Raw genomic sequence first — 23,798 nt, 5'->3', positions numbered from 1 at the left:
TTTTATACCTAGTATACTGGAATTTAATACTGTTTTACAGTGCAATAATTTTGATTAGTTTTAAGGGCATATTCCATTTCTCTAGTGATCTGTGACTTTGTGAAAAATAAAATAAGCACGTTAGCACAGAATACTCCTAGCCTTGTGAAGTGCTTGATTTATTCCTTGCTAGCAGCACTCCACCTAAGGTCTTACTTAAAATATGTTATCTATTGTTGCTGACCTAACTCCTTCAGTGTTTTAATGTTATTTCAAGAGGAGCCAGAACTGTTTGCCTTGGGCTTTCCACATGATTTTTGTCCTATGCTTTTCAGATCACTTCCTGAGGCAAAGTACGTAACCAATGAAAATCTTTAGACATAATAATTTATTGTCTCCAGACATATCAGCCTTACATTCAGGAACAAGTCTAAGGATGAATCCGTGGCGGCACAGATCAGTTAGGCTCAAAATGCTATTATTGCTTCTCCTGATTTTTAGAAGGGGATGTAGAACATGGAAAAAATGACAAAATGAGGGCTCTAGGTGCTGTGCTGTTTTGTATATAATTCATAACTCAGTTACCTTAATATCAATTCTAAGTATTTTAAAAAGATACTTGTTCTGCAGAATCTAGAGTCTTGAAAACACTTTTCTGTAGGTTTTGTCATCCACATGCAAAAGAGCACTTTAAAATTACATCCATTCTGCAGCTCTGTTAGGTACATAGATATTCTCATCATTTTTTTTTTTAATGAGACCATATTAAGCTAAAGAAATTAGAATTATAAATGTAAGAACGGAAAAAAAAATAAGAACTGTGCACTTAGATTGTTCACACTCTTAGCCTTTCTTAGCTCACTTTTTAGCCAAACTGAACACTGTAGTATGATCTATCTATTCTTATTTGCACAATATTCTTCTGTGATAACTGAGGCCCACAGTTCTATTGTAAAGACCATATTATCTTGGAAGTAAACATTTTTTAATGAATTTCTTGTTATAACAAATGTTATTAATAAGTACAAAAAATTGGTTGAATGTAGTAATAATAGCAAGAACAAAACTTTTCTATTTGTGGTGTGGTAGATTGACTGTCTGGTCTCCAGTGCACCCCCAAGACACTCTATCACAGCTCCTTGTCAACTGGACAGGTGGAGAAAATATGATGAAAAGCTTGTGGGTCAAGATAAATACAGAGCTCACTTAGTAATTACGACCATGAACAAATCAGACTCAGCTTAGGGAAAGTGATTTAATTTATTGCCAGTTAATCCTGCATGACATTCTTGTGTCTAAATTGGAGAGGCATGGTTTTGATGGAAAGGCCACTCGGTGGGTAAGGAATTGGCTGGATAATTAGAGGGCTAGAGCACCTTCCTACATGGACAGCCTGAGAGAGTTGGGCTTGTTCAGCCTAAAGAAGGGAAGGCTCCAGGGAGACATTATAGCATCCTGCCAGTACTTAGAGGGGGTGTACAGGAAAGCTGGGTAGGGGCTCTGTATCAGGGAATGCAATGACAGGATGAGAGGAAATGATTTTAACTGAAAGAGATTTAGATTAGTGATGTCACAAGGCCTGACCAACAGGCCTAAAATAACATAGTTCACCTATGGATGATTTGTATTTCATTCCTGTGTGTAACTTCTCGCATTGCTATTATCAATGAATCGTGCTGTGTTATTGTAATGTATAGAGTGTGAGAAGAAGCATCACAGTTGCATTATCAATAGAATTGTGCTGTACCACTTTAACTGTAGCTTCTTCAGTATACATAGGACATGAGAAAGTGTATCGTAGAGATAAGCAACAGTCTCCTAGCTCATGGGCAGTGTGTGATAACCATTCTGACTGGCCATGAACACCTTGCCTGACCAATCAGCATGGCAGACATGGAGCATGAATACTGTGTGAGAAGAGATATGTAGGAATGCTGCATCTCAACAGCCCCCCTTAGTGCAAAGATAAGAGCTATACAGTGGTTCCCTTGATTTCTCCTCCTGGGTTCTGGGGAGGCTCCAAGAAGGGGGCTAGCAGGACAGCTGAGACCAGAGATTCTGTGTTTTTAGAATGACGCAAGTTGTTTATTTAACAATATAAAAGCTAGACCCTCTTGCAATCAATTTGGAGACCTCACCTATGAGTGGATGCACTGCATAGGTTCTCCCAATTGTCAGTGGCAGGCTTTTCGAATCCTAGCAGCTCCCCAGAGACTTTGGCTCTGAATGATGATAATAGGGCAATTGGTGATGTATCTTTAGATACTTTTCTTATTTTCTTATAATAATGATCAGACGTATTGCCTTTAAAAGCTGTTATTGTCAGCTTGTTGTTAATCACTATGAATCATTTGTTACCTGTCTTGGTTTAATAAGTTAAGTAAAACTTGATTTCACATAGTATTTCAGGGTTTGGGTCTTTTATGTTGATTGCACTCTGTGTTTTGCACTCTGTGTTGAAGCAATTCTACATTAAGAAGAAATTTTTTTTACTGTGTGGGTGGTGAGGCACTGACACAAGCTGCCCAGAGAAGTTGTGGAAGCCCTACCCCTGGAAATGTTCAAGGCTAGGTTGAATGAGGATTTGAGCAACCTGATCTCATGGAGGGTGTCCTTGTTTATGGCAGGGGGATTAAAACTGGATTATATTTTAGGTCTCTTCCAACCCAAACCATTCTATGATTCTGTTATTCTATGAAAAATTATTTCTGGAGTAAACAATCTCCTGTAATTTAGTAATACACATTTATGCCTTTAAACTGTTTAATTTTTTATTCATTCTTTTGTCTTCTTAGCATATCTACTTTAGGAGGAACTGTATTTTGTTGAGGACAGGAATATGTCCTCATTCTCTCTCTCTTCTGTCATGTCCAGCATTTCCAAATCTTGATATTAATTATCTGGTGGTTTGCAGGTTTTTTGTCTTTTTTTGTTTGTTTGTTTTTTTCCCAATAGGAAGTTTTCAAGAGCAATATTTATAAAAACACTTTGAACGCTAGAAAAAAAATAGATTTTCAAAATAGATTTTGAGTATTTGTCAGTTTCCTCCGACTGACAAGCGTGATCTGAAATAAGTTATTCTCTTTATTAAACTTCTACATGTTTTACTTCCTGCTGTTGCACATTTTGATGGAGGTTTAAAACTCTGTCTTTTATCAATAAACCTTCAATGAGTGAGTTTATTATGAATTTTAGAAACCATCAGATGGAAAATAATTCAAAGGCCTTTTTTTCACAATGTTTAGATTCAGAAATAATATTTGTTTGTTTTGATACTAAAACCACCAGAGAAGACTATAAATTTGTTTTTACAGGTTTGCAAAGGTTTTCACACAATTCCACAAGACCGCCTACAGGGCAGCTGTATTTATTAGCATTGTATCACAGTTGCATAGAGAAGAAAATATATTTATATAGAATAGAAATAAATACAGAAAATAAAATATATTAAATGTAAAAACTAACCATAAGGTGTCTAGATGGTTACAGGATAGAATTAGATTTTATGAAGGAGAAATAATAACATTCCCACTGACTTATGAGGGCCAAGATGTTACCCAGAGTTTGTGAACAATAAAGATGCTATATTACACAAGAGGATGGAAACAAACAATGTTGTGTTGTCCTCAGGCTTAGAAAGATAAAAAAGGTGCAGCATACAGTGAGAGAAGTATAAAAAAGCTTTTGCAATTTAGAAAGGAAAAAGGCATTTAAGATGGAGAATGCGTATTCATTTTTATTGATAATGTACTGAATTTTCTTCTTTGGTATTTCGCCAGTTTTTAAATTCTTTTGTGTTGGCTGACAGTTCAATTCCTTCTTCTCTATTACTTAACCTACTGTCGGGTATTTATTTTGCATGTGCATACTACTGCTATGAGCTGGACTGATTTCACTTTGTATTTTTGTGATGTCTTCTTAGACACTTTGAGATAAAAGGGACAATGAATATGAGAATGACAAGCATAATATTAGTATCCAGCAAAGATAATAAATATCCGTTATTCCTCATGTGCTTTCCATTATAAAATTTTGTATGAACTATTTGGCTTAATGTTCTCTCAAATGAAAGCTTCACAGTTTAAACATAGAATGGGTCTTTGATGGGAAGACAAAAATCCAGGCAGTGTATAGGGTTTCTGTTGCAAGTTGTTGGCAGCAGGTTGGCTGCAGGGCAGCCTCTGTGAGAAGGGGCTGGAGATGCCCCATGCAGAACACAGTCAATTCCAGACGGCTCCAGCTGACTCCTTGTAAGTCACAACTCAGCACCATCAACCAGATGGTAGCACCTCAAGGGAAATATATTTAAGAAAGGGCAAAGAAATACCACATAGAGGGAGGGATGATGGATAAGAAAGAATGAGAAAAAAAAAAAGACGTAACATCAAGGTGGGAAGAGAAAAGGAGAAGGTGCTCCAGGCAGCAGAGTAGAGATTCCCCTGAAACCACAGGGAGAAAGACACGAAGTCAAATCTGTTTTTTCAGTGACAGTAATTGGTAAGTGATCTCCTTGCCTTTATGTCAATTCAGAAGCATTTCCGTCTCATTTTGTCTCCCTGTCCTAGTGAGGAAGAAGAGTGAGAGAGTGCCAGGTGAGGGTCTGACAACCAGCAGGGGTCAACCCACCACACATAAGATATGTAGTCTGTAATGTGTGTCATTAAATATGTATATAAAGTGGAATATGGAGCAAATAATTCATAATACATTACATCATATATTTCCCCAAAATTCCAACATTCTGGTTTTAAACTTAGGAAGAAATTTCCTTTACGGCAGCTCGATGACAAAAGTATAGGCAGCTTTGATGCAAGGCTGCTCATTTAGATAATTAATAAAGAGGAAATGATGTACTTAAGCCTGTGATTGAAGTAACTAGTGAAAAAGTGAAATTACCTGTGGAGACAACTTTTGTCAGGGCATAAGGGCACTGCTGGGACACTGTCTCTGTTCAGCCACCCTGTTGTTTTCCCCTCACCCTGTAGACATCCCAGGACTCCGCATCAGCTCCTGTCCCAGCATTGCTGCAGCAGGGACAGTCTCCAGCTCCCTGCAGCCCTATCCTCCTTGCCCATGGGCTGTACGGAGCTGGGCTCACCCATGTGCTCAGGTTTCAGCCTGGCTTCAGCCAGTCCCTATGGAGGTGCCCAGTTCCTTGGATGGAGGCTGCTCCAGTGCCCTTCGATTGCCCTGCTGGGTTGGTGGGATGGACCCTGGTTTCCAGTCCCTGTTCTGACAGACCCCAGGGGAGCTCTTATCGCTCTCCATCCCTGCCTCAGGGAGCCGCCAGCCCTTGCTTCATTTTGACAGTTTTCCATGCATGAGGAGAAAGTCCTGTAACAGGTAGGAAGCTGGTGATTGAAATAATTTTTGTATTTAGAAACGGGTAAATTATATTCCATTGTTCTAAAAAAAATGTAGTGAAGTGAAATTTAAAAACTGGACTAACAAGAAAGAAAACTTGATATTGATTTATTCACAGAGATTTTGTTCAGACATAGATTTCTTAGCCTCCTAAGTATAGCCTGAAACAATTATCCAGGATTTTTTTGGCTCTGTCCACTGAGAAAACTGGAAGCACTACTGACCTCATTTCTCTGGTTTCAGTTTGCACTCATTCTTACTTCATAGCAAAATCTGAATGCCTACCACAAGCCGTACTATTCACGCAATTCTTCACAGAAAAGCGGTGTGTACAGGTGGGAAGCAGACTGTAAAAATCAGGAGTTAATAATTAAAGACATGGTGCCACCTGGATATAAAGCACAGTTCAGGCTGATTCTTACTGATCAAGCATTGAATTCCTTGTCCACTCAAAGTATAGTTTCATCAGTGCCACACCAATGGAGTGTCTGCCTGAACACATCTTCCTATGTTCACAATAGATAAAGATAGGTATATGACAAAAAATTATTCAAGCAGTACAAGAATATATGCAGGTACAAATGGAAAGTATTGTTATATAAGCCTCTTCCAAAACATCTGGTTTAATAACTTACTAACATCTTTTAAACAGTTTTTAGTTTAGATTAGGGTCTATGTGAGAAAAAAGGGAAATAAAGAGTGACAATAAGGTTCTTAAAATCTATACACTTATATAAATATTTGTGAATTTATATGTACTTGCTGGTAGACACTATCTGTAATCAATGTCTTAACGCTACTCAAAAATACTTTTTTCTGACTGAGCCTGAGAGCAATTTAAAGGAATTGCTTGGGAGTCAGTAGGTAAATTCTAATTTCTATGAAGCAATAAGGCTATTTCTTGAGTTTGTCTAACCGGTATGAGGATACATATTTCAGGAGAATCTCCAATGACTTCTGCTTATAAAACCCTAGTACAGAATCTGAACGGCATTAATGTTTTGAAGTAAATTTTACCCATCAAAAGGCCAGATAGTTCTTCCTACAAAAACATTGGTAATGTGATGCAATTTATTGTATGACAGATAAGTTACTGTTCAAATTCATAGAGGCTGGCAGGTAAACTGAGTCTCATAGTTGGGATTGATTCACAGAAAAGAGGAAAAGGAAAATTCATACATTTTAATCTCAAACAGTTAAAGGAAAGAAGAAAGATTTAATTCATGGTATCAGCTGCTTTTCTTTTAAAAAAGGAAGATATTTTCACTCTTTAGAATGACAAGTTCATAGTAACATATTTTTGTTTTATGAGATATTTGGGTAATATATTTTATTTGCTAGTCTTGGTAGTCTTGGAGACTTGGATGCTAAATTAAGGAAATCTCCATTGATACTAAAACAGCCCACCTACATATTGTTCTCCAGTATGCTTTTCTCTTTTCCCCAATTTCACTCAACAAACTGTTGAAGACATGAATAAATGTCCTTATATGGTTTTGACCCCTATACATTTGTCAAATTAGCGTGTTAGATCAAAAGCTGCAGGTAAAAAAAAACCTGAATACTAAATATCTTGGCTCGTATTCAATAGTAGCTAAGCAAAAAGTTGTGGAGCAGGTGGAGCACTTTTATTCTACAACAAAGAAAAAACAAGCGTTCACTGGCCCCTAAAATTCAAACTTCCCTCTATGTCGTCAGTATATTTGGGTGCATGGCAATACAGATAGTGTATTATGGTACAAAAAAAGATTAAAAAAAAAGTGTCAGATGACTTTGTTTCATTCCTCATGACCTCCATTTTGGTACTTTAGAGGTAAATATTATCAAATATCTTAATGAGATTCTGTGAATGAGATTTACTCACTGCCTTACCAGGTAAAAATTGATTCCTGGCGGGGGTGGGGGGTGGGGGCTGTTCTCAGGGTATTAGTTTGCCAAATATTCATGAATATTTTAATTTCTTAGTGTCTCTGTTAGTATTTGTATTTCCTTAGTAACAAGCATGATGGTCTAAAGATAGATGATAAAGAGACTGAAGAACCATAAGGGAAAAAGGACCTATTCTTTATGTCTGAACTCTACCCCTGAACACACACATGTATTGCATTACAGTGGTCCAGGGTTTTAAAACTTTGATGTTTCTGTAGAATTCTCCTGTATAAACAATATAAAAGGCTTATGTAGGGTACCTCATCACCATTAAAAAGAGGGGAAATTGCTTTATAGGAAAACAAACTATACATTTTTTATTTTAAATATTCAGCAGTTTCATTATGGTTTTAAGTCACATTCTGTAGCAGTGAACAATAATTAGTATATTTTGTGCATTCATTCCAGGCTATTTTGGTTTTTATTTCTCAGTGTAACTCAGAGACAGCACATATTAAGGTGGTGTAATCACCAGATAAATTAGTTATCTTGAACAGGGATCATGCTAACTATCTTTTAGCACAAAGGTGTGCCTCAAAGGAGTATCCAAACCTTTAGAAAGCTTTTCTGTTAGCTTCAACGAGAATAAGACTGAAGGCAGAGGCCTGCTCTCAGCAGGTGCTTGGCACCTTGCAGGATGAAGCTTTACTGAATATTTCATCAATGCTTGGAGCTCTCTTTCATATGGTATAAAATCTATTACCTGTTTCCAACAATCCCTCAGTCCATCTATTAGACATACCATATTCACAGTTATTACTGTGGACTGGGATTATGTCTTTGTAAGCTCATAAGGCATTACATAAATAAATCATAAACCACAATATGCCAATTAATTTCTCCCTTCCTGAGTTTTTTTGTTGTATTGGACATTATAATACGTTATCCAATATACATCTCATCTACTATTTTGTTTAAAGCATAGAAAATATTTTTACTTCTACTTTTTTATTACATCATGAAAACTTACATATATAAATAGATATTTTTCATTGTGTCATTATACAAGGAGCAGGGAAGTTGACATGATAAAATAAAGACAAGGATTGATGATGACATAAAATATTACTTATAAATACTGCTTATTTCTGCTTTCAGGCCATTCACAGAATCTAGGGTTCTACGGGATCAATTCAAAATGTGTTGCTGGGAATTGCAAAACCCACCCCACACTCTGTCAGAAATATTGATTGTTAGAGGCTGCTGAATTCTGCCTCAAGATTTGTCTGCTTGAAAACCCTGCTCAATTTGTTAAGCTGTCCTAGTAAGCCACTATTCCTTAAAGAAAAGTGACCTTCGAGCTACATTACACCTTTAAAATGTTGTGCAGAACTCTCATTGACTTGCAAGAGAGTTCAGCATGTAGTTGAATGTGGCTCACAGATGTGTCAGGAGACAGTTAGCTGGGGTCTTGTTGTGAAACTTCCATAAAACAGATTAAACTAGTGTGGGATTTATATGGAGAAGCTAAGCTGGGTGATAAGCAGAACAGTCAAACAGGTAGCTTTATTATGAAAAATAGCAATATCTAAAAAAGTTGTGATAAAAGAATATTTTGTACTTTTTATAGGATGTAATCATTTTTACCTTTGCTGGCTTTCATTCTGACTTGTACAAATGGAATTCTCACAGAAAGTCACAGGTCTATTACAGGCTGAGTTTCTTTATAGCAAGATCAAGAGTGCTAAGTTTCTTTATCTGATTGCAGTATGATAAAAAAACAACATGGCATGATGACAAAAAATATCATCTTGTGGACCCTAAAAATATATGTCCCTAGACATATACTTTGCATTTTGTTTCATCTGTGTTATTTATACATTTTTCAACATCTTTATACCTTATGATGACAAGAATTAATCTTGTATTTCCTTCTGAATCATAAAATAGTTGGAGAAAACAGTCTTAAGGGGGAAAGAAATAATTATTTTCCTTTTTAATCCAGCAAACAAGGTTACTTAAACATTACTAAAGAAAAAAAAGGTTCTAAGTATCAACATACTTGCAATACAATTAATTTACCTCAGGCTTTTAAGTCTGATACTCTGCTTTCACAGCTGCAATGTTAAGGTAACTTAGTAGAGTAACCTCACATATCATGGTTAGGAGCTTATTGAACATATCTGGAAGGTGATAAACTTGATTCCAGGTGGATATCAATGTAGACACAGCTGAGGGGCAGAAATTTCTACCTGATACGACGTTTTACAGATGCCTTCAGGGTGTAGGGCATACACTGTCAGTGCCATCTTGTAAAAATATCATTCTGGTGAACAGCAGCATAGTCCACATTCTTCAGACATTTTAAAAAGTATAACTTCAAAATTATTTCATGCACTGAACAGGGAAAGTACACTTGAAAGATAACCATTCTTTCAAATGTTATGGGTCAAGAGAAGGCTCAAAATAAATGCTGGGCTGTGTGACACTTGTCTCAGGCAAAGTGTTAAAGTCCTGTATAGATCTAGTCTGATGTAGACAAGCTAGCCTTAAATGCTTCATATAGAATATTTTGCCCCAGCTGTCTTCTACTTAGCAATGTATATATACTCATGGAGCACAGTAAAAAGAATTTGATTTGTCAGGAATCAGCAGCAGGATAGATGCAACGGTACAAAAAGAAAGCTTACCGGCTAAAGTGTGTTGATATATTGATGTGATCTTGCTCCTTTAGGCTTCTTATATAACTGCAAAATACTGCACTGCACCAAGTTCAGGAAAGTGAATGTCAGAGTGCGAGAGTTTGAATCACTACTCAGGTGACATGAACACAGTCTTCCTCCATCAGAAATCTATGTAAATTTAGTGAAATCCAAGCTAATTTTCATAGAATCATTAAGGTTGGGAAAGACCTCTAAGATCATCAAGTAAAACCATCTGCATAACACTACCATACCTATTAAACTATGTCCCCAAGTGCAACTTCCACACGTTTTTTTGAACACCACTCATTCAGTAAAGAAGTTCTTCCTAACATCCAATCTGAACCTCCCTGGATGCAACTTGAGGACATTTCCTCTTGCCCTATCACTAGTCACTATGGAGAAGAGACAAATTCCTACCTCATTGCAGTCTCCTTTCAGGCAGTGGTACAAAGTGATAAGGTGTCCCTTCAGCTTCTTTTTCTCCAGACTAACCAACTCCAGTTCCCTCAGCTGCTCCTCATAAGACTTGTGTTCCAGACCCTTCACCAGATTTGTTGCTCACACTCCAGCAAGTTCATTTCCTCATTGTAGTGAAGGGCCCTAAACTGGACACAGTATATCATCAGTGCAAAGTACAGGAGTACAATCACTTCCTTAGTCCTGCTGGCCTCACCATTTCTGATAAAAACCAAGATGCTGTTGGCCTTTTTGGTCACTTGGGCACACTACTGGCTCATATTCAGCCAACTGTCAATCAGCACACCCAGGTCCTTTTCCACCAGGCAGCTTTCCAGTCACTCTTGCCCAAAACTGTAGAGTTACATGGGATTTCTGGCAACTGGCCTTGTTGACCTCATACAATCTATCTTGGACCGTCAATCCAGCCTGTCCAGATCCCTCTGCAGATTCCTGTCCTCAAGCAGATCAACATCACTGCCCAGTTTTGTGTCATCTGCAAATATACTAACAGAGCACCCAATCCCATCATCCAGATCACTGATAATGATGTTGAACAAGACTGGTCGCAACACTGAGCCCTGGGGGCACCACTTGTGAGCATCTGCCAGCTGGATTTATCCCCGTTCATTATAACTCTTTGACCTCAGCCATCCAGCCAGTTTTTTACCCAGTGAAGACTATATCTGTCTAAGCTGTGACCTGCCAGCTTCTCTAGGCAAATGCTGTGGGAGAGAGTGTCAAAGACTTTACTAAATTTGAGGTGAGTAACATCCACAGGCTTGCTGTCATCCATTTGGTGGATCACCTGGTCATAGAAAAGGTTCAGGTTGGTCAAGCAGGACCTGCCGTTCATGAACCATGCTGGCTTAACCCAATCCCCTGTTTGTCCTGTAAGTGCCTGCTTAGTGCCCTCAGTATGAACCACTCCTTAATTACCCTGGTACCGAGGGATCAGGTTGACAGGCCTGTAGTTCCCCAGATTCTCTTTTCAGTCCTTCTTGCTGATGAACATCACATTGGGAAGCCTCCAGTCATCTGGGACCTCCTCTGTTAACCAAGACTGCTGATAAATGGTGGAGAATGACTTGGCAAGCTCCTCCGTCAGCTCCCTCAGTACTCATGGGTGCATCCCATCTGGATCCATAGACGTGTGAGTATCCAGGTGGTGTAGCAGATTGTCAACTGTTTCCTCCTGGATTATGGGCTGTTCATCTTGCTCTCCATCCCTGTCTTCCATCTCTGGGAGGTTGAATACCCTGCGGATTGCTGGTCTGACTATTGAAGACCGAGACAAAGGAGTTAAGCACATCAGCCTTTTCCTCATCTTTGGTAGCAATGTTCCGCTTCACAACCAATAAAGGATGGAGATTCTCCCTGACTCTCTTTTTGTTGTTAATGTATATGTAAAAACATTTTTTGTTACCTCTTACAACAGTGTCAAGATTGAGTTTGGGATGGGCTTTTGCCTTTCTAATTTTCTTTCTTTGTGACCTAACAAGATCCCTGTACTCAGTTGCCTATCCCTTCTTCCAAAAGTGCTAAATTCTCCTTTTTTTCCTGAGTTCCAGCAAAACCTCCCTTCAGCAAGGCCAAGCATCTTCCTTGCTCTTTCATCTTACTACACATGGGAACAACCTGCTCCTGCACCTTTAAGATTTCCTTCTTGAAGAACATCCAGTCTTCCTGGACCCTTTTGCCTTTCAGGACTGCCTCCCAAGGAACTCTCTCAACTAGTATCCTGAACAGGTCACAGTCTGCCTTCTGGATGTCCATGACAGTGGTTTTGCTGACTTCCCTCCTTACTTCACCAAGAATCAAAGAGACTATCATTTCACCGTCACTAAGTCCAATATGGCCTCTGACAACCACATCTCCCACCTGAGTTCCTCTGTTTGTAAAGAGCTGGTCAAATGAGGCACCTCCCCTGGTGTGCTCACACACCACTTGTGTCAGGAAGTTATCTTCCACACATTCCAGATATCTCCTAGAGTATTGTCTCTCTGCTGTGTTGTATTTCTAGTGGGATTCTAGAAAGTTGTAGTCCCCCCGCAAGTCAAGGGTTAGTAATTATGAGAGTTCTGCCAGCTGCTTGTAGAATGCTTTATCTACATCTTCATCCTGGTTGGGTGGTTTGTAACAGACTTCCAGCAGGATATCTGACTCATTGGACTTCCCCCTTATCCTTATCTGTAAGTACTCGACCTTATCATCACAACGGTACTGAGTCTACACAGATATAAAAAACTGTAATGTAATTTATTTACGGTCTTAGTCCACTTAAGATGTAGATCTGTTTTCAGGAAAAAAAAATGAAAGAGAAAAAGAGAGAAAAGGAAAAAAAAAAAAGAAAGAAGAACCCAGGTCACTGACTGTGTAAATTCTCTACTGGAAGTTTTAATGCTCCAACATTTCACCCAAATTACATTTCCAAGTAATGTTCTATGAAAGCTATCTATCATTTCTTTCCTATTTTTTGTTACTATTATGCACTGTCAAATGAAGACCATGGGCATTTCTTAATAGTAGCAAGAGTATTCCAATAGTAGATTGCATTCGTTCTATCATCTAATACAGATTATCTTCAGTCATAACAGCTTGACAGTCTTAGTATTCTTCCTCTTGAAGTTGGTTGTGTAAATTGATTTCGGTCTAGTGCACAAAACAAATGAAAGGATATTTACAAAAAGAAAACACTTATGACAAGGTCATATTTTATTGGCAATGCTCACACTTATTTCCTTTTCTTGCAAATGTATGCTGAATTCTGTTGTGAGTTAATCTCAGTATGCAGCTAAGCTCTACACTGCCACTCACTTGCTTCTTTTTTCACCCCCAGTGGGACAGCAGAAGAAGAAAGGAATAATAAAAGTGACAAAACCTATGGATCACAATAAAAATAGTTTAACAGCTGAAGGAGAAGTGGAAGAAGAAAGGAAGCAAGCAAAACAAATCAAAACAAAATAAATGATGCAATAGTTATCACAAAGCACCTCCTATAGGTAGCCTGCTGCCTAGTCAATGTCCAAGCAAAAGACAGCTAACTTACTTAAACCCTGCTCCTCTCTGTTTTATTGCTGAGCATGGCATTATATGGCATGTAGTATATCTTTGATTAGTTCAAGTCATTTGCATGGTTGTGTCCCCTCCCAAACTTATGGATGAGAAATAAAGAAGGCATTGATAATATGCAAGCATTGCCCAACCGTAGCTAAAACATGAGTGTGTTTTCAGCATTGTTTCAGTCACAAAAACAAAACACAGATCCATATCATAGAATCATAGAATCACCAGGTTCAAAAAAACCTCTTGGATCATTGAGTCCAACCATTTCTATCCGCCACTAAACCACATCCCTGAGCACCTCGTCCACCTGTTCCCAATAGAAAAATGTTATACTACTGTGTATTAAGTTTCTTCTGCTCCTCAGCCTCTATGTGATAAAAACTCAAGTTGTATAGCCCAAAGTTTTCACAAGAACTGTTTTTATACTTCCTTTTTATTTTCTCAGTTGGAGACCTTGCACAATAGTTACTAGATTCCTCGTGCCTTTACAAATCCAAATAAATTCATTGCGAACTTTGCTTTGATATAGAAAATCCTATAAAATGCTACATTACTTGGAGGAATCTGACAAAAAAAAGAACTATATACCCAACAAACTAAATACCTAAATATTATATTTTTGCTTTAAATATAGTATTTAAGGCTTATTTCTTCCTTTATACAAAGATAATACTCCTCCTGATTTGCAGTTTATGAAAATAAGTGAAGCATTTAAGCTATAGGAATGAATGGTCTAAGAGGAGCAGAATAAAGTGACTAATTCTGTGTATGAACTAGTTTCTTCCATTTAGGCACCAAATCTTCCTGAAGTTTTAGTGGCACTGTGAAACAGTTCTCCTCAATTAACTGTTCATGTTCCTTATCATAAGCAAAAGGAACCTGACTGCACAGAAGTGTAAAGAGACACACAGACTAATAGCAGTTATGGATCTTCAGCTTCATTTTTAGTTGGTTGGTTGACGTTTTTTTTTATATGTTATAGATGGCTTTTTGTGGTGTGTGGTATCACAGTATACAAACTTAATATATTAAATCAATGGAACTGTGTCTTCTGTTTTACTACTCAGTTTTATTACAGAGGCACTGCTGAGGCTTGAATAACTGAAGTTGCTAAGGATTTTAATATAATTCATTTCTTTGTATAATAATTTAATTTAACAAATCTGACTATTTTTTTATAATTTAGTCTTTCTGTAAGAGCATCTTCTTAACTGAATGATAAAACCAACTTATATTGCACTACCATTCAATAATCTGCATTATCATTCATAAATCATATTTTCTTTTTATGAAAATTCTTGGGCAAGACTGGGTGTTTCTTGTGAGCCAGTATCTGTGTACGTAGACATTGCTGTTGGAAGGACTGTGGCTCAACAACCATGAGACCCTCGCTGAATAGTGAGAACAGCTAAAGAGATACAGAATCTAGATGAAAAGCAGAGCTAAAGCCCAGTTAATGAGTCAATAAGTTACTAAAGAGAGTTTTTTAATAGGTTTGTGAATAGCCTAAATACCTAAGAGAAATTACTGTGCCAGAGGCAGTGAGGAAGTGCCCTGGAAATGGTAAGATGGAGGTGATTCTAAGAAATTTGTGTGAATGGACACCCATTCTTTAAGCCTGTATGCAAATATGCACAGTACGGAAAACAAACAGGAGTAAGCAGAAATCTATGTATGTTCAGAGCCATCATCCCCTTGGAATCACAGAGAAATGGTAGGAGACGCTTTTCCAGCTTTCAGCTGCTATGGATAGATAATGCTCCATAACTCATTCTTCATAGACAGTAACACAAAACGGCTGTCACATGACACTGACTTTCAGTCACAACTAATATGGAATTAATATAAACCAGAAAATTAGTAGTAAAATAGCGTACCTTGTTGTCAGCCAGGGAGCTCATTGAACTAGGCTAAGGTCATACAAGAAGACAGCAGCAGATTCAAGCACAGAGGATTCTCTAACAACAAGACTGTGTCGATTAGCATTGAAGAAGGGACTGGGACATCAGAATTTTACTTGATCTTAAACAGGAAAAAAGTCAAACTTTTACATCTCGGTGTCCTTATTTCATGAAAGTAGGAACAATATATTCAGAGTTGGGGTTGTTCAGCCTGGATAAGAAAAAGCTCTAGGGAGATCTTCCAGTCCTGAAGGGGTCATACAAGAAAGCTGGGGCATGTGGTGATAGGGTGAGGGGGAATGGCTTTAAATTGGAAAGGGGAAGATTTAGATTAGACATTAGGAAGAAATTCTTCACAATGAGGGTGCTGAGGCACTGGAAGAGATTGTCCAGGGAAGTTGTGGATGTCTCTGCCCTGGAAAGGTTCAAGATCAGGCTGGATGGGGCTTTGAGCAGTCTGGTCTGCTGGGACATATCCCCGCCTATGGGAGGTGTGTTGGAACTGGATGGGCTTTGAGATGCCTTCCAAGCCAAACTATTCTATAGTTCCATGGTTCTATGTTTTCTTAAGTATATAAATTACTTTCTTTTAGAAAACAAGAAAACATATGTTATTTTTTTGTTGTTGTTGACATAATTACACGGGCTATAGATGCTCCTCTTCTGAGAGAAAACCAAACTTAACAGAAATTGGGATAGATATAACTTTCTACCATTCTATATATCTTCTATCCTGAGAAGTGAATTAAAGAACTTTATAGGATATTGCATCAGATGTTAGGCATCTAAGATATGGAGACCATACTCAGCTGATGGAGCAACCTGTAACCCTCCCACCGATGTTATGTCCACATCCAAAAAAACGGAAGTTCAAGCCTTCACAGTTGTCATTTTTGAGCTTCTGTTAGAGAAGTAACAAAGGTTAAAAAGTTAAAGGAGTAAATCTAAACATTTCTGAAATTCATATATAAACTTCTAGGAAGTAATAATGGAAGAAAGGATAAGACACTCATGTGGGTAACTAAGAAAGTAATAACAGACACCAGTAAGGGAAAAAACAACATCACAAGACATAAAATAAGATGTAAAGACCACTAAGAGGATTATGAAGTAAAGCCAAATGGTTTATATAAGCTAGAAGTGGCATGAGGTGGTTGCCCAGAAAAATAACCAAATAATAGAAGATTTTTCGTATATAATGTTTTCAACAGGGAAATACAGTCAGCATGCAAGTCATGGAAATCAAAATCATAATGCCTGGAAAGCCCTCAGAATCTTTTGAAACACAGACATTCATCCTCCCAGAAGAGTACATTCTGTCATAAAAAACTCTTCTGTACTTTTGATTTGACTTCCTTTTTCCATAGTGTTAAACGCCTCAGAGTTCTTATTTCCCATTTTGCTCTTCATAGACCAGTATGTAAGAATATCTTCAATGCACAAGAAGATTGATAAAGAGTAACAAGTCATGTTATATTCTCTTTGAAATTACATCAAATTAAATAAAATCTCCAGTGTTTAGAGCATCCTTCCAAAATGGATTTATGATGAAGAGATGGAAGCATACTTTGAAAAGATCAGACACAAATAATTGCTATTGAAAGTATGGTAATATATATGATTTTGAGAACGTAAGTATGAATCTTTCCTCCTATGATTGCAATCCAAAAAGTGCAATAAACAACCAACAGTTGTGACAATAATAAGAATGTAGACATGCTGATATTATTAGATTAGTTATTATGATATTTTGTATTTATGTGTTTCTAGATTTAAGGCACTTTTTTTTTTTTTTCTTTGTTATTTGGACTCTTAAGATTAGAGCAACAAAACTATGTCTTTCCCTGTCTGTCCTTAGCTTACTCATGCTGAAACATTCCAGGAGTATTAGTGAAAAAGATATTATGTTTCTTCAGACCAAGAAATTCAGTTTACATTTCACAGTATCCTTTATGTACACCATTAAGATTTAAGTCTAAGGCTTACCTCCTTTATAGATTACATATTTTTATTAACATGGAATCCATGCCCAACCAAAAGGTAGTAATAAAAATGAGAAAAATATTTAAGGGAAAGAAAAGCAGAAGTAAATAACAGAAATATTTATACTAACACTTGTTATCTGGATTATACTAAACTTGCAAGTATTTCTTGGCCTTATGCATCAGTGGTGTTGGTACAGAGGTCTGAAGCAACTTCTGGCAGCACTTTAGAAAGGTCATTCCATGAAGAAGGAAAGGCCTTTTAGAAAATGTAAAGATGATTGCAGGTAACAATGACAGGAATGGACAAATAAGCAGTAAAATACGACTTTGCTAGTATAACAGTTCTCAAATGGAGTAATATAAAAACTATTAAATATCCTTTACACTAGTTAGGAACACAATACTTAAACTTAAAGTAGAGGTAACTTCTTCAGAATGAGATCATTAACATAGTTGCTTTATTGCAGAATGTGTTTATGTGTGCACATGCACGACCGTTTTTGTCCTGGTTAACAATTTCCCTTGATGTGGCACAAAAGTATAGTACAATAGGTTTGTAGATCACAAGGATGCCTTGAAGAACTTAGATTTTATAGCCAGGGGACCAGTTGGCAAGCACTTATTAGTGTAGAATACTGTGATACATGTAATCAGATGATTGGATTTCACAAGTAAAAAAAAATCTATGGGAAAAGTATCTTTTATGCCTTTATAACTATCTGGGAATTCTAGTTGTTTAAAAATTATGGCTATTAATCCTAAATCTATAAAACAATTCCTCCCCTGTGACCTATTGTGAAGATTATTGAATCCATTAATGTGCTGTCAGGACCTTTTATAGTTTCTATTATTCTGTGGTGTATAAGATGTCCATAAAAAGTGCGATAGTGTATTCGATAGCAAAAATATCTTGGACTATTATGCTTCATTACTACATGCTCAATTCTAAGCTAATTTTTTTCCTTTTTTAATTATTTTCCTTTATTTTTTTCTTTCACCCTTTGCTAGAGACAAAATTCATAGCTAAGGGAGCTATGGAGCTAAGGGCAGGAAGAGATCTTTGTACTTTGAAGATTCTAAATCTTTTGATATTATTATATGTAATCAAAAATGTTAAGTAGGCAGTCCAGATCTAAAGCAATCCAAGCACACTATGTTATGAAACAATTATTTGAAAGCAAGTACATTTTTAACTGCACATCTTGCTACACAATTGTAGTTGGGTAGAATGGAAAACATTTTGTTTGAAAGTTTTGTAACAATATAATTGTAAGGCTACAACATGGCATTAGACATGCAGACAGGTATGACACATCAAATACCATCTGCTTTGCAGGCACTCTTTTCACAGTGGCAGAAAACATGTTTAAATAATCATTAAGACCAGAACGAGCTTATGTCTGTTAACATGTGAGTTAATGTGTCTGCTGGCATTATTTTACTATTCATTAGGAAATTCCTTAAATTAAATTTGCAGGACATATTTCATATTTTTCTGGTCTTTTCCTTGCTTTCTTAAAGTTCTAATTGTTGTTATGTTTCCAATTTTTTAGTGTATAGCATATACCATATCGCACATGTGGTATCTATACCTTCCCTTGTTCTGATCAGATTTCTTGTCTTTATTTCTTATTCTTGGCACATATTTATTAGAATGGAAATTCAAACTTCATTATAACGAAGACTGAAAAAATCAAATTCCACTTGTTCTGGAACATATGATCTTCCTTGATCATGAGACATTTGCTATTTATAGTACTCCTTCCTCCTTCTCTTTCTGCCTATTCTCATTCTTCACCTTCCCCTTCCTTCTCCTTCCCTCTCCTCTTTTCTAATCATGCACTGTTTGTGGACCTGTAAGAGCATGTGAGAAAAGTATTAATATGCAGTGTGCATAGTGAAGCTGACATTCTTGGAGCATGAGTCATTCTCTGTAAGAGGTCTCATCTACCACCATGACATATTTATTTAAAAACACCATTGTGTTAATGTGACCTAATCCTTCTCAGAAATATAGCACTTTTATCTCTGTTACTCTGGTGGTTGATATAAAACAGATAACGTGACAGTTAAAAGTGACTCATGAGTTGATTTGTAATTCTTTCTAACCAATTTCAACATTTTGTACTAAGCACTGCTAAAACACTACTAGAAATTGTTATTGTACAGAGTTTTTTTTAAATATTCTTCCTCTTTCTAAATAAGCACGGTATCATTTCTTACATTTCATTAACTGGACTTTTCCTTAGTTGTTTTGATTCACGTACTGTAACATAAAATTGATATTCTGATTCAACATATGGCCATCATTAACAGATAGCCAATCCTTTACTGGATTAATTAATCTTCCCAAAAGTCTGTGAGCAACTACTGTACAATTGTCCTCCTGTGGACTTTACATAAGTAAGCAATTAATTTGAGAATTCTTGCAAGGTGAGTTCTTGGAAAAATAAAATCCTCTCAAACACACCGTGCAAATCTTCATGACTAAGGTTTCTTCTTGCCTTCTCTACATGCTCTGTAGCATTAGGCAAACAGGTAACACTGCAGTTTTTTTCACAGAAAGATCAAATTTCATTTTGATAAGAACTTGTATGCGTACATGCATAGTTACATATTTATATATACATATATACACATATATATAAAGGTCTAAAGAAAGGACATTGGATATGAGATATTCTCCCTGTGTCTAAGCCTAAGGCTAAAGTGCTACAATTTTTTTTCTCCAGTGATTTCTACACCAACGGTAAGATAGAAATATTTCACTTACAGTGTATGATTAGAGTATGATCTTTCAAGTGGAACAATGTATGGCAATCAAGTTTATTCCTTTGGGGAACAGACAAGAAAGATGTTCCTGAAAAGAAAATACACTAAGGGTAATCTGATTTCATTTTTTCAAAAAAGAAATATTTTAGGGAAAATTTCTTGTTGGATGATGATCTATAGATAAAAGTTAAATTCTTACTGAAGCCACAGCTTTACACGTCTTCAGACTAGATGCTTATACTGATTGATTGGTTTACACATGACTGCACACAATTGGTTGTGAAGAATTCTGTTCAGTTTATTTTGACTGTGAAAATTTCACAAATGACTATTTTTTAAAAAAAGTACAGGCATACAGCATTTCACATCAAGTGTCTGTGAAATTTCTTAGGGAATGCACTCTAAGGGTGTACAGTAAACTGAAGTCTGGACTGTTGGCACAAAACACATTTATTCAAACCAAACTAGTGTAGTTGTTCCCTGAAAATATAGGAATATAGGCTTCATTATCCTAGATTAAATGAAGGATCTCTGTGCCTGCTTGAACATCTGTTCTTGCCATATTTGCTGTATTCACATTCAGTTCTTAGAGTGAACAATTTGTGATCACTATTCAAGATAGGCTGAGTATTGTTTTGTATATTCCATTACTAGTAATGTTAGTATTATCATTCTTTTCTTTTACTTTGTTTTTTTATTAAACTAATTTTATCTATACCCACAAGTCTTCCTTTCCTTTTCAGATTCTTACACCCCATCCTACTGCATGGGGAGAAGTGAGACAACAGCTGTGTATGCTTTAGCTGTTAGTTAAGGGCTAAATGATGATATTTCTGAAAAAGCTAGAGACAGAAAAAAAAATCAATCTCTTCTAATATCTTTTAAACACAATAATTCTGAAGACCAGAAGAAAATGAAAGAAAATAACTTTTTACTTGGTTTTGGTTTACACATGAAAAACCGTGCTACAGTTAATTCAGACAAAGAACTGCTTGGAGTAAAATGAAAGAGAAGACACAGTCTTGGTACTTTAGAAGTGTCTATTGTCATATTTTAGAAATACAACTTTCTAATAGAAAATCTACTATGTTGAACAATTAACAAATATATAAGATAAGGAATAATAAATTAAATTTTATTTGGAAAATCTTCCATTAGTATTTCTGTGATTGTACAACTCTCTCCATATTCATTTAATTCACTTCTAAAGTTAATAGCATTATGTATGACAAGAAGATTAATGTGATCTGATCTCTGTAAGATGGAAGACTAAGAAAAACTTAACTCAGAGGGAATGTTGGAAGAAGATACTATAAATATCACTCATTATTTACCTTCTAGTCTTTATAGAGGTTGTAGGAAAATAAATGACATTTTATTTACAGTATCAAGATCTGCAGATATATGAGGGGTGCAATTTCTCTATTTTCTTCTACTGCAACAAATATAGCCATGTATTCTCTACCATGGCCTCATTATTTATCATTTTTGGAGGAAAAAAATGTACATTACACCCTAATTCAGATCTTAGCACAGATTACTAACTCAAGACCCTGAGCAAGACTCAGGTGCTTTTCATAAATTGGATATGGGGATGGTGTTGCTTTGGATTAGAAAATAAATTATTTATAGTGAATAATTTGGGAGATGCTGACAGCCAATTACAATATTGTTGAATTTGTTTTTCTGAAGTAATTAACTCATATTTTTGTTCTGTATCTGGTCTGGAAGTTGTTCATTAAAATTTTTCAATATTTGGATTTTGAATTTAGTTGATTATATTTTATTAAATAGTTTTGCAACGTAGTATTTCTGATTACTCACAAATTGTGAAAATAGTTTGGAAAAAAAAGTAGAGGAAAGCAGTACTGTGTCTGGGAAGGTTTTAAGATGGTTGAGAATAACTTTGCAGAGGTGAAAACTCACAAAAAGGCCAGGGTGAAGAGTATAATGCTTTTTTACTGCATCCTTTTCCTCATTAAAATCTTATTTAAAGATTCACTGCTCCTGTAACATATGCAAAAATGATTTTTATGTTTATGAAATATAAAACCTGAGGGTTTTAGTGCATACTGTCTTTTCTGCCTCTACTGCTTATTTTTACAAGCTCTTTAGGAAAGGTGCTCTTTTTGTCTTTTACAAAATAATGCATGTTATCAATCATGATCAGAAACAGAAATAATACATTCAGTATACACAGTATGTATTTTCTTCCAATTATAATCACCAATTAAAGTGGAAGGTACTAGGGGACTTTGGTTTGCTCAAGTACTGTAGCTCATACTTTTCAACTCTTCCGCTTGCCAGTGGAGTTAATGGCTGAGAAATAGTGACAAGTTGCTGTGGAGGAGATAGGTAGGTATCTAAATAGAATGTCATAACCATTCTGTCTGCCTCAGTCAAAGAGCAGAAAACTAAAAGGAGCAGATAGGGGATGCCCCAGATACGTTTTAATTGAAGAGGTTTTGACAAATGCATAAAAAATGTAATCAAATATGCGGCCACATCCTTAACTGACTTTGCATGAGGCTCAGTCGAGGTATGGTCTTAGAAGACGTTCTATACCAGTACTGCTAGTAGCACTCTGAAAAAGGGCTTTTCACAGTGTAGGGATGGGGTTGTCTATAACCATCTCCATCATGACTTAAGACAGAAGGAAAGCCCTGCTGTTTAGTCTTCATTCATGTAGTAATTTTAAGAAAGGCCACTGAATCACATGGCACTACTGGTGGGAATAGAAGCACCTCATTAAATCTGCAAATGGAGATTCAGCACTATGAGAAGCTCAGATGACTAAAAATTTAGAAGGCTATAGGGGAGAAGCTATAAAGTGGTTGTATGTATAAAAAGTTCTGAGGATTTGTATGTGATGTACATTTAAGTTCTATCCATTTAGATTTGAACTATCATTTTCAGTTAGGAAAGTATTTAATGGCCCAGAATGACAGTAAATGGCATGTACAATTTTTCTATTAAATACTTTTTTCCTCTTATTTTCTACTTCTTTGGATAATACTTCTTTATACACAGCATAGACTGGATATCACTTGTTTTATGAAAAATAAAAGATATGTAGATGAAGCACTGTGATGTGTTCCCCTTTATTCAGGTCATTATATTTCTTGTCATCTTGGTGTTTGTTTTTGATTATTGCACTTCAGGATCACAGATGTTTATGTGTAGGCACTTCTAAATGCAATAAACATTTCACTGGTAGAACAGAAAGCAATCATTCTAGGCAGCATTTCAAATAGTCTGAGTAACCTATTTGCAAGTCGCCATGTATGTTTCACTCACATGATTCTGAAAACAAAAACTAAATTTCTAATTCTAAATGAGATCTTCTTTTTTAACAAACGCTATCCTGATGAATCTATATGTATTAAAAATACAAATGCATCAGTAACATAACCTGTTGCTTTGGCCTTACTATTTCTCTACTGTTACATCTTCTTTTTCCACCACATCAGTCACAACTAATTATCCCTTCTAGCCAGATTTTCTATTATCTTTATTGCACTCGGCATTTGTTCATTCCTTTTTATGGATAAAATCTACTGTACTATAAGCCTTGACAGCTTTCTACATTGTCAACCTATACAGCAAGTAACTGTATTTTCTTGCATACCATATCTGTAAATAAAAGCCAAAAAAAATCAAATATGAATTAGCCTTAATACCTGAACAAAAAAACCACATAT

Source organism: Phaenicophaeus curvirostris, chromosome 2 (assembly GCF_032191515.1).
Source record: "Phaenicophaeus curvirostris isolate KB17595 chromosome 2, BPBGC_Pcur_1.0, whole genome shotgun sequence".
Classification (NCBI taxonomy): Eukaryota; Metazoa; Chordata; class Aves; order Cuculiformes; family Cuculidae; genus Phaenicophaeus; species Phaenicophaeus curvirostris.
Note: the sequence above shows the minus strand (reverse complement) of the source record.